The 11648-nt window shown below is 49.2% G+C and overlaps 1 non-coding gene across 1 annotated transcript; it reads left to right on the top strand.

Annotated features, from left to right (window-relative positions):
- Window positions 1-7446: 7446 nt before the first annotated feature.
- LOC112401531 (U6atac minor spliceosomal RNA) lies at window positions 7447-7572 on the top strand. Its single transcript, XR_003003589.1, has one exon. It is a non-coding gene; the product is annotated as a U6atac minor spliceosomal RNA (small nuclear RNA).
- Window positions 7573-11648: the final 4076 nt, after the last annotated feature.

Below are 11648 nucleotides of genomic sequence, written 5' to 3'. Positions count from 1 at the left end.
CAGGGTGGTTGTAGGTGTGTCGGCTGTTCACCCTCATGAGCGTCCGGCTGACTGGGAGCTGTGGCTGCCACTGCCCAGCCTCGTAAGAGGGTATCACTGCATATCACTAGCCCAGAAAAAACCAGAATTCAAAGTATGGTTTCTACTGAATGTGTATCACTTTTACACCATCGTAAAAGTCGAAAAAGCCAAAGTCGAAGCGAGGTAAGCCAGGGACCATCTGTACTCATAAAATCCACTGAGGTTATACTGCCAATGGACTGAAAACATAGCATGCCCTGCTCCAGCTACTGCTCAGATCTTTAACTGTGAATGTTTAGTTAATAACTAAAGTATCTTAAACTTATGTTGGAGCGAGAGCAGGGGCCTGGGGGGTTGGAGGGGACCAGGGTTCTTACTTCTGCTCCTAATGAGCTGTGTGACCTTGGGCAGCCCCCCCACCCTCCATGGACCTCAGTTTTCCATCTTTAAAATGAAGGGGTTGTGGACTGAATAACCTGTGGTCTCCCTCCCACTTCTGGCAGTGTATAGAAATTTAAGGGACTTCCCCAGTGGTCCAGTGGTAAAGAATCCACCTTCCAATGCTGGGAACTCCGGTTGGATCCCTGGTCAGGAAACTAAGATCCCGAATGCCGCGGGGCAAGTAAGCCCACAAGCCGCAGCTAGAGAAAAGCCCGTGTGCCTCAACTAAGACCCGAAGCAGCCAAACAAATAATTTCGTTTTTAAGTTTAAAGAAAGGAAATTTAAAACAATAGTAACTTACGGGAAAAAAATCTTAATTCTAGTAACGGCATTGACTTTGAAATTGTAAAAATCTACCTTCACAATCTTTGTTTTCTATTCATGAACTTGAATTCCCATTTTTCTGTTTTCTAAGTAGCAAACGTTAAGAAGTACTCTGGGGCAAATTTAAACGTCTGGCATGCACCTGTCCTGTTAGTGAGCCTTGACTACAGCCAGAAAAGTTCATGATAAAACAATGCCAGGGACACACACTCATGACTGCTCACTGGACAACCAGAGTATATCTGGAAACTCACCAAAGCAGCCTTTCAGGGACGTCATGAGCCTGTTGGTTCCATCCTGGGCCCTGCCCCAGGGCAGCAGGAGACAGTGGGCAACAGGGGCTGGACAGCATGGGTATGGCTCTTGGGATCCCCTTTTCAAAGCCCAGCCACCCTAACTGTCTTGTGTTCTAGGGACAGAGGGTGGCTTTTCTCAGGATCAAGTGTGACTCTTACCGGTGGCCAGCTCATCCCGCCAGACCAGCAGGTACAGATCCCTGGGACAGAAGGTGCTCTCCTGTGAAACTCTGCCACCACGTGCCTTATAAGCATGACAACTCGGTGGTGTCCCTAAGAGAAATGAGCAGGGCTCTGGGCATTGCAGGAGGGCTCCAGCCCAGCAAGAATCAAAGACCTTGAACCAGAGGGAGAGAAAAATCACCCCCACCCTGAGATGGTACTCCAGTTGTCCGTAAACTCATTCTTAGCTAGAAGATTCCTTGGATTCACCCCTAAAGAGCTGGAAAATGATACTCTGGGGGTGCCACTCAATGTCCTCCAAGCCAGGAGGCAAAATGCCCCAAATTCCTTGAAAGGGTAGGGTGGGGAGTTCCTGTTAGAACCCTACTGGTGAGGCCACTCTTTATGAAGTGTGCCGTAAAAGGGTCCGACTGGTAGGGAGAGAGCCCTCCCCATGCCAGTGGCAGCACAATGGAGTGACAGGAGGCGTGAGTCACTGGCTATGGCTGCTCTGCCACTCCCTGAGGTCACTTCAGGGCAGATGGAACAAAACAGAAACAGCTGCAGATTTGGACCAGGCAGAAAAGAGGAGACAGCACCTGAATGGCTGCCCAGAGCCCCCGTGAGCTGCCCGGAGTCCACAGGGCCAGTCAGTTTGCCAGGTGAGTGCCCAGAGCCAAAGAGTCTTCCTTGCTTCTGCCAGCCCAGGCTATGGATTGACAGTATCCTCTTCTGCGGACAGAATTGGCTACATAACTTGTGGATCCAATGCAAAATTAAAACATGGGCTCCCTGTTCAAAAATTGAGAATTTCGAGATGGCAACAGCATCACATTATCTAAGATCAGGGCTCCTCTGAGCGCTGGCTCTCTGTGACTGCACAGGTCATGTGCCATGACGCCAGCGCTTTCTGCAGGGATGTTCTGATTCTGTGTATTTCCTATTGGAGTTCACCTTCATAGTCTGAGAACAAGTTAATCGTCAACATCATTTCTATCTGCTTTAAGAAAACTAAACTATAATAACTAAAGTGCCTCCATTCCGTGAATATTTATTGAGCACCTACTTCATGCCAGGCACCCAGCAGTGAGCAAAGGCCGTGCCCGCATGGCGCTCACATTCTAGCAGGAGAAGAAGCATCTTGCTTCCGTCCCTCCCCAGACCTTTCGGACATGGCTGGCAGGCCAGCGGACTCTGAGCTATCTCCTTCATGAACCAACCGCTGGGGCAGAAAGCCATACAGTTCAATATTAAATTGTTCCTTGAATTCTTTGCACATGTGCTATTTTTGCCTCCCCAGTAGGGCCACAGCTCTTTGTCTTACACGAAAGGTCCTCACGTAGTCCGTCATTCAACAAATGTTTACTCAGCACCTGTGCCAGGCCCAGGTCTATATGCCCGGGATACAAGTAATTATAAGTAAGACACGGTCCCCATACTCTAGGAGATCCCTTTGAAAATGAATGAGAGGGACTTCCCTGGTGGTCCAGTGGCTAAGACTCCATGCTCCCAATGCAGTGGGTCCGGGTTCGATCCCTGGTCAGGGAACTAGATCCCGCATGCCGCAACTAAAGATCCCACACGCAGCAACGGAGATCCCACGTGCTGCAGTGAAGACCCAGTGCAACCAAATAAATAAATAAATAAAAATAAAAATAAAATGGATAAGAAATGGTAGGAAAGGAGCAATGTGTTTTGAGCAGAAGAGGAAGATAGAGGAAGTCAGGGAAGGCAGATGACATCTGAGCCCTGCTTTGAAGCCTTAGTGGGAACAAAACTCAGGCTTGTCTCTTCATGGGGACCTCTGCAAGGAGCACCCCTAGCTAACTCCCCTCATCCTGTTCTTCTCCAGCACCTGGGAGCACCTTCAGCAGGTCTTGCCTCCCGAGAGCTCTGCCATCTGATACTTGAATTCCCTCTGTGACGTTCTGAACTGGGGTCATCCAGCTGCGGCAAGAACATGTTCAGTGATACAGAGTTCATGACCTTTGACTCATGTTCTGACCGCTCTAGTATCTTTCTTTCTTTTGAGCCAAAATCTGCCCCTTGAACATCTCCTGTTGGTTCTTCCCTTGAAGCCCCACATAGACTGGACCAATCAACTCGTTCACCCACCAGACCGTCCGTGTCCCAGCCAGCATGCTAGGCATGGTCTCGGCCCTCCAGGGCTCACAGTCTGCTGGTGGCTTCTGGAATACGACGGTAAGTGTTGGGATAAGGGGAAGGCAAGGCACCAGAGAGCATGTAGGTGGGCTATCCCACCCAGTCTTGGGAGGTCAAGGGAAGGCTTCCCAAAGGAAGTGATATTTACCGCAAAGCCTACGGAGCAAACCTGTCTAGGCCCCAGAGGCACAGAGCAGCCACTACCCACGAGAAATGGAAAGACAATTACCCTTTAAATACCACGTTTATTCCCAAGACACAGATACTAGAGGATTCTAATTTTGGCAGCCCTGCCCTCTATTCTGTTTATTGAAATACTCGGATGGTGAAGGAAGCACTACCACAGAGAGCTCCTAGAGATGGGAATTTCCCCCAGGGCTCGCCCAGGCCTGGCACACAGTAGGTGTACAAACCATGTGTGTGGAATGGACCAGGCGGCCTTTGGGTGATTTCCCCCACCTGGTCCTGACGCTCTCCAGCCAGCTTTGCTGTGAAAGGCTGGTGAAGCCAGGGTAAGGGCAAAGACACAAGGGGGCGATGGGGTGGGCACCAGACCTTCGTTTAGGGAAGCAGGGGAGGGAGGGTGCGGCTTCCCACCTTCTTCCTCCCACCAGCTCTGGGCCCAGAAGCATGAGCTAGATCAAGATGGGCTTTATCACTTGAAGGCACAGCAGCTGTGTTTGAGAAGCGGCAGGAGGTCTCCCCCAGAGAGGAAGCCCAGCTCTCCTTGCGGAAGAGCTCTCGAGGGTCCTAGCCCCGAGCCCGGAGCCCATCCTACTGCTCTCACCCCAAGCCTGCTGCCTCAGCCCCTCGTTAGCTTAGCACCCTCCACCAGCCACGCACACAGGCAGGTCGCAGAGCCCATTATGATGGGGGGACCATATTAATTAGCAGGGATCAGGGGTCCAGATGTGAGCTGGATCAAATCCCACATGTAGATCTTTAGCCTGTCTGCCCTTGTGAGGGAGCCCTCAAATTTTTTCAGCAGGGCCTGACCCCATTCCTGGTAGCCCTAACTGGTTGAGTTTCTCGCTCTCTGATTCCTGGACTGCCAGGGTCTGGTGGGCTACTCCCATCATATGGGCTAGTCTAGCGCCCTTCAGAAAGCGAGTTCAGATCCAGTGTCAGTCCTGCCTCCTTGAACTCAGATGGCATTTCAGCCTTTGGCCTACTGACCAAGGAGGGGCCTCACAAATCTTAGTGTGGTTTGAAGAGGATGCGCCATAAGCCAGCTCATCCGGATGGCTGCTTCCAACCCAATCTCTGAAATTAGACCTTGCTTCCAAAAATGATAAGGCAAGTGACCATCCCTGACATCGCCTTCTACCACTGACTGCCAGAGTGCAACCTCCCCAGGCCTGGAGGTTACCAGACCACAAACCCCCAGATTTGGCCCAGACTCCTCAGAACCTGGAAGCTGGCACAGTTGAGCCGATTTAAGCATCTATTTCCAAGTCACCTGGAGAAAACCCGCCAAAGTGAGATGGGAACAAACAAGTCTCCGTTCAGCAACCGGCCCTCCTCAGGACACTAACCCAGATCCCATCAAGGTCAGGCATTACCAGGAACTCAAGTTCAAGGTCAGCTTTCTGAAAAAGCCAAAAGATGGGAAGGGTGAACAGGGAGGGATTCACATGCAAATGGGAATTTCCATGCTGTACCCCTCCTCCTGTGCTTCTATCCCTGACGATACAATTTTTGTTGTTGTTCTTATTTAATGAGAAAGTAAAAAAACAAACAAAATTGGAGCTAACTCTGAACAAAGACCTCTGCTCCAGTCTAATCCCGCAGTCTAATTCAGCTGGGCTCCTACCTCCGTGCCAGGAGAACCAGTTTGCCCAGACTTAAAGCACTTACTGTACCAGCTCACTTGTGGTAAGCTTGGTAAATCTCCTGCAGAAATAAAGCTGTGGGCTCTTGCTGTCAGAGGCGCTGTGATCAGATGATCAAGTCTCCTCATTTCTTTGTTTTCCCTTTCATGGTGGGGTGTGGGGTCTGCCGGTTTTGCTGAGCTGCATAACAGGCAGGGACTCTCTTTCTCGGGTTACAAATGCAACAGCTGAGCCCTGGGTCTTGCACGCACAGGACCCACGGCTGGATCTTTCTAGCATACGTTTCTCCATCACTTAGAGGTTGTCAGCATTTTTCCTGGTATTTGCTTCGCCTGGAGAAATTGCTGATTCTCCTTCGCTCTGTGGCCACGTCAGCAAGGGGAGGGTGTGCAGGCTCTGCTGGGCTCTGCGCCCTGTCCACCCTGCTCCTCCCTATGTGTCACTGGGTCAACAGACTGGTATAGCGCCCGTACAACCTCTGCTGAGGATACATGAGCACCGTGTTTCTAGGAAGAAAGCCTGCTGCTCCCCAGACCCCACAGCCTTCCCTTTGGCACTCAGATGGCTCAGATTCTACCACCACATCCTCTGGGACCGGCACAGTGGGCACTTCTTCCCTGAGTGCGAAATTCATCCTATGCAACCCTGAGAATCTCCAGTTTATCAATGACCCTCTGAACTCGAGCTTTTATTCAGTAACTTAGTAGTTACTAAGTACCTACCACGTGTCAGACCCCGCGCTGGATGCTAGGGCTTTAAAAATGAGTATAATGTGATACCCTGAGGAGCTTACAGTTGAAAAAGCCCCTGACAAACAAAAGAGTGGTTATTACTATACGCTCACTTATCCAGTAAAGTTTATTCCACCTCTACTTGTGCCTGAGGTGCTAAGATGAGTCCAACAGAGGGAAGGGAATCAAGATTTATTGAGGACTTAGAATGAGCTGGGTCTGTGCTGAGTACTTGGTTTGATCTTGTTTAATCTTCAGAATTATTTCCATTGTACAAATAAAGAACCTGAGGCAGTGGAGAGTAAAAATAATTGGATCAAGAATGTCCAGACAGTGAAGGACAGAGTGAGGGCTGCTGCCTGTAAGCCTTGATTTTCCCACCACGCACACTGCCTTTACTGCAGGTGACAAAGATGAACAATACAGGGGGAGAAGTGACGTGACAGAACGGGGGACACATCTGCACTGCTCCACCCCTGTTCCTTTTTCTTGAGGTCTCCGGCAAACTCCCAGAGCTGCAATTTCTTCCCACACCCGTGATTTCTTCCCACACCCAGCTGAGGATGAGAGGGTTACACTCGCCCAGAGTCGGGCCTCTTCTGCACCCCACTCATGGTAGTGCTGGGCCTTCTGAATTCCCTCGGCTAACTGGTGAGACTGCTTACTAGTTGGTCACTAGGTCATGGACGGAGGTTGGATCCTATCAGCCTGCTAGAGAATTCGTGGCATTTTAAGCCCAATTAGCACTCTTTTTCCCTTTGAATTGTTTATGCCTTCACTGCATTTCAGATTTGTTCTTTCCGATTTGGCAGGTAACCAACTATACAGTCTGTAATTTCTACCATTACCCATGAAGTAAAAACTTTGAACAATTCTCCCTTGGCACAGATAAGAACAACTTCAGAGATCCCGGGCTGGCTCATTTATGTTCGTGTTTTCTTATGCGTGTAGGCTGGATCTCCATTTGGCCTACAGTGCTTGACTTTCTTGGAGGAAATCTGTAGCCACAAAATTGCTCAACCAAGAGGAAGAGGATGGATGGACAGAACGTCCCATTTACAGAGCCAGCCTGGTTATGCGACCAGATCTCACACTTTCCCATATTTGGCCGCTACGCCCAAGTGTGTATTTTACAAGTGACTTTTTTTAGCACGCATATAAATAATACTTTTTATTCTGTCAGAGTCCCATTTATAAGCTCTCCAGAATTAAATAGCACATGCATTCCTGCATTCCTCTTAGGTGCCTCCAGAAGGTTTCGATTGTTTATCCAAAGGTTAAACAAGTTCTGGAATCAAATGAAATCAATCATTAACAAAGTGATGAGAAACTTGCTTCTGGGAACATTTGTTTCTTCCCTTTTCAGGATTGAAGGGAGAAGAAAAATAGCTCCAAATGACAGCCAGAGGACAGAGGTCACACAGAGTGATAAAAACCCAAAGCCTAGTTGCATAGCCCTTAGAATTGTGCTTTCAGTGTTGTATGAAAGGAGAGAAGGTTAGAACTCCCCTTGACAAGGATGGAAGAGGCCCTTGGGACTGACAACACACATACGATTAAGGCACTGCCACCTACTTTGTGGCATCTAACTACTGCTTTGTGAATTGGGAGATTGGGATTGACATACATACACTATTGATACTATGTATAAAATACATAACTAGTGAGAACCTGCTGAAGGACACAGGGAACTCTACACAATGCTCTGTGGTGACCTAAACGGGAAGGAAATCCAAAAACGAGGGGATCTGTGTCTACGTAGAGCAGATACGCTTTGCTGGACAGTAGAAACTAACACAACATTGTAAAGCAACTCTACTCCGATAAAAATTTAGAAAATATATATATATAAAGAGATCCTGAAAAGAAAGAAAAAGAGAAGAAAAGAATTGTGCTTTTGGATCATGGTTTCTAAAACGAAAAACATGGCCCGTTGTACCAGGCTCCCAACCCAGAAGCTAAAACTGCCCAGCTTCCTCTGATGCTCGAAGCTCAGCCCCGGCATCGACAAACCGCTGAGCACTGCTAGTCCCCCAGGTGACCCTGCAGAGGGTGGCCTGCAGCCCCAGAAATGTGCTTCCACTGCCTGCTCATCTCAGGATCACTGGGAGGACTTCCCCAGAGATCTCTCCGGGCCTGAGTACCTTGTGATTTCGGCAGGGGTGGGGTCCAGAGAAGGCTTTCCCTCAGCTGGTGTTGTCAGCGCCCAAAGCCTGGCCTCACAGGAGCACTTTCTTAACTTCCCTGGACTCAGCCCCTGCGCCATAAACAGCTGGTTACTTGTCATTGCTGTGTCACACGTAGCTCATGTCAAAACAGAGTGATTTACCTGCTTGATTCCGAGCATGCAGTATCGGAGGACTATTGGACCCTCCATGCAGCCCAGTCTTTTTTTTCTTTTTTTTTTTGCGGTACGCAGGCCTCTCACTGTTGCGGCCTCTCCCGCTGCGGAGCACAGGCTCCGGACGCGCAGGCTCAGCGGCCACGGCTCACGGGCGCAGCCGCTCCGCGGCATGTGGGCTCTTCCCGGCCCGGGGCGCGAACCCGTGTCCCCTGCCTCGGCAGGCGGACTCTCAACAACTGCGCCACCAGGGAAGCCCCTCACTGATCTTTGACCTCTGGCTTTCCCCTCTCCATCCAATCCATCCTCCACACTGCATTCAGGGTGATTTTTCTCAAATCATCATCCCACCACATATGTAAGTTTGTTGTGCTGGAGCCAGACTGCCTGGGTTTCCAAATCCATATGAGTTTTGTGACCCTGAGCAAGTTATCCAACCTCTTACAGCTCAGTTTCCTCATCAGTAATTGAGAATAATAGCACTGACCTCAAAGTCATCATGGACGATTGTGGTAGGCAGCTTCGAAAATGGCTCCAACGACCCCACCTTCTGCCATGAATGCCCTTGGGTAATGCCCTCCCATTGAGTGTGGGCTGGACCCCGTTACTTGCTTCTAATAAAAAGAATACAGCAAAAGCAATGGGATGTTACTTCCAAGATTAAGTTAGGAAAGATTTTGACTTCTGCCTTGCCCACACTGTCTCTCTCTGGCTCTTCTCTCTCGTTTGCTGTGATGAAGCAAGCTTCCATGTTGGACTGCCCAACGGAGAGGCCCACGTGGCAAGGAGCTCAAAGGAGGCCTTGGCCAGTGAGGAACTGGATCCTACCAGCAACCATATGAGTGGGCTGGGGAGCAGACCCTTCCCCAGTCAAGCCTGGAGATCGATCGAGCCGCAGCCAACACCTTGACTACAGTTTCAGGAGAGACCCTGAGCCAGAGGACTCAGCTAAGGGGTGCCTGGATTCCTGACTCACAGAAATGGTGAAGAAATAAATGTTCTAAACCACTAAGTTTGGGGATAATTTGTTAGACAATGATAGATAATTAATACACACATAAAACAATACAGATGGAGAGCTTAGAACAGTGCCTGATGCCTACATTAGCTGTTGTCACTATCATATTATTACTTGTGCAGACACACATAGAGATTGAAAGCTCTGTGAGGGGAGGGATCATGCCTGCCTATTTGTCTACTGAGTCCCAAGCTCCTAGCACAGTGCCAGGCACAGAGTCCTTTAGTCAACAATAAATATTTGGAAGGAATGAACTGGGGTCCTCTAGCCAGCTCTTACCTCCCAGCCCAGGAAAGGGGCTGCTAAGAGTTGAAGGAGCTGCCTGAGTACCCACTTTCTCCCCCCAGCTAGAAGATGGACCAAGTAAAGTGGCTAAGGTCTGTCCCCCAACAAGCTGGAGTACGAGGTCCCTTTGTGGTGTCACAGCCTCCTTGAGCCCAGGCTGCATGTTTCCCAGGAACACAGTTATCACAAAGCTAGCCCTTGTGTCTGCCCCCCATCCCTGGGAGGCACAGAGAAAACAATGAAACCGTCATCACCAACCTTCTCCCCCGGCCTGTGTGTGAACAGGGAGGGCCAGGGAGAGGCTGTTTGACTTGGCTGGGTAACATCATTTTTCTTGACTGAAGAAATGTATACCAGAAGGGCTACAAGTAGAAGGTAGTTCTCACCCAAGAGAGCTTTATTCCCCAGAGGCCAGGCCCCACAGTAATATAAAGAAGCTGTATCTTTCATCTGCACATCGCCCACTCCTGCTTTAAGACTTAGGTCAAATGTCTCCTCTTCCATGGCACCCTCCCCACCTTCCCCTGGGCTCCTGTTGTGCCCTGGGCCTAACGCCCCCATTTGAGCATGCTCAGTGAATGCATTCCCGGAACTGCCGGGCCCACCAGGGCAAGGATTGTGTCCTGTTTGCTTTTGTATCCCTCGTCCCAGCGGAGTGTTGTTGCGTTCTGAATTCGGAATGGCAGAAAGAAGTCTCTAGAAGGGCATTAAACCCCCTGTTGCACAAGAATGTGGAGAAGAGAAGATAGGGGTTATGTATGGGTCATCCTGGGAGGGAAATTCTCTGAAAGTGCTGTGCTCTTTAAGGTAGGGCAGTCGGGACTACAGGGCACTACACCCTCAGCCTCGGGAATGTGATTTACTTTCCTGCTGAAATGACCTCCCTCCTCTGTGCAATGACATGAACTCTCCTTTATTCTAAGCCAGTGGTTCTCGAAGTGTGGTCCCCAGACCAGCAGCATCAGCATCACTTGGTCCCCACCCCGGACATACTGATCAGAGACTCTGGAAGCTAGGCCCAGCCATCTGTGTTTTAACCAGCCCTCCATGTGATTCTAATGCATGCTTAAGTTTGAAGACCACTGTTCTAAGTACACTGAAACACATGTGAAAAAGACCCTAGAAATACAGTCCAGATTGATTTCAAATTAAGATTAAACAAGAACCCAAGCCAATGCCCCTTGCTACGAAATGCCCAGGATCAATGAAACACCCCACTATTCTCCACGAAACCATTCAACAGGCAATTAAATGAACTCAGCACATTTATTTTAAATGTGCAAAATGAATTTTCATATCCTAAGAGTAACACCAGATGTTTTACCTCTTTTTTCCTAATTGATTTTCCAGCCTACAGCAATTCATCTTTATATTTTCCAGTAGGATCTAATGCGGCAAGAAGAGTGTGTTCCGGCAGGATTATTAAATGCCATGCATTTTAAAACAAGCATAACCCAGGCTGCCATGTGTCACCTGGCTTGTTGTCGTCCTAAAATTAGAAAAAAAAAAAAAGGCAGCTATAGGTACCAGGCAGATTTGAGCAGGCAGAAAACCCAGAAAAGGCCCTTTCGGGGGCTGGGACTCCAGGCTCTTGGCTGGTTGCAAAGCTGAGTACTGGGCATTGAGCCCAAGCTTGAGCTCTTCACAGAGTCCTGCACTCCCTGGTACCAAAGGATTTGCAAGCTGTAAAACTTGCAAATCAACATTTTGTTTTTCTGTGGAAATTTTTGCCTTTAAAATGAAGAAGAAAAAGTAGGCTGAGGGCTAGAGGTGAGGCCAGGAGCTGAGGAAAGGATGAGGCAGTGGCCTAGAGAAGCCAACCTGGGTGGACCCTCTCCTTGCTCTGTGCCTGGAGCTGCCCAGACAATTCCCCTCTGTTGGCCAATGAGCCTGGCTGTGCAGGAGGCCCTGTTAATGTTTTGTTTTGTTTTGTTTTGTTTTTTAAGTGGGTGAAAAGTCACCAGCAACCAGGCTTGCCTCACTCAACAAAAGCTCTTGGGAGTCTAGGGAAAGACAGGGAAACAGAAGCCTCA

This window comes from Neophocaena asiaeorientalis, unplaced genomic scaffold, assembly GCF_003031525.2.
Source record: "Neophocaena asiaeorientalis asiaeorientalis breed wild unplaced genomic scaffold, Neophocaena_asiaeorientalis_V1.1 scaffold84, whole genome shotgun sequence".
NCBI lineage: Eukaryota > Metazoa > Chordata > Mammalia > Artiodactyla > Phocoenidae > Neophocaena > Neophocaena asiaeorientalis.
Note: the sequence above shows the minus strand (reverse complement) of the source record. Positions and strands in the feature narration are given on the sequence as shown.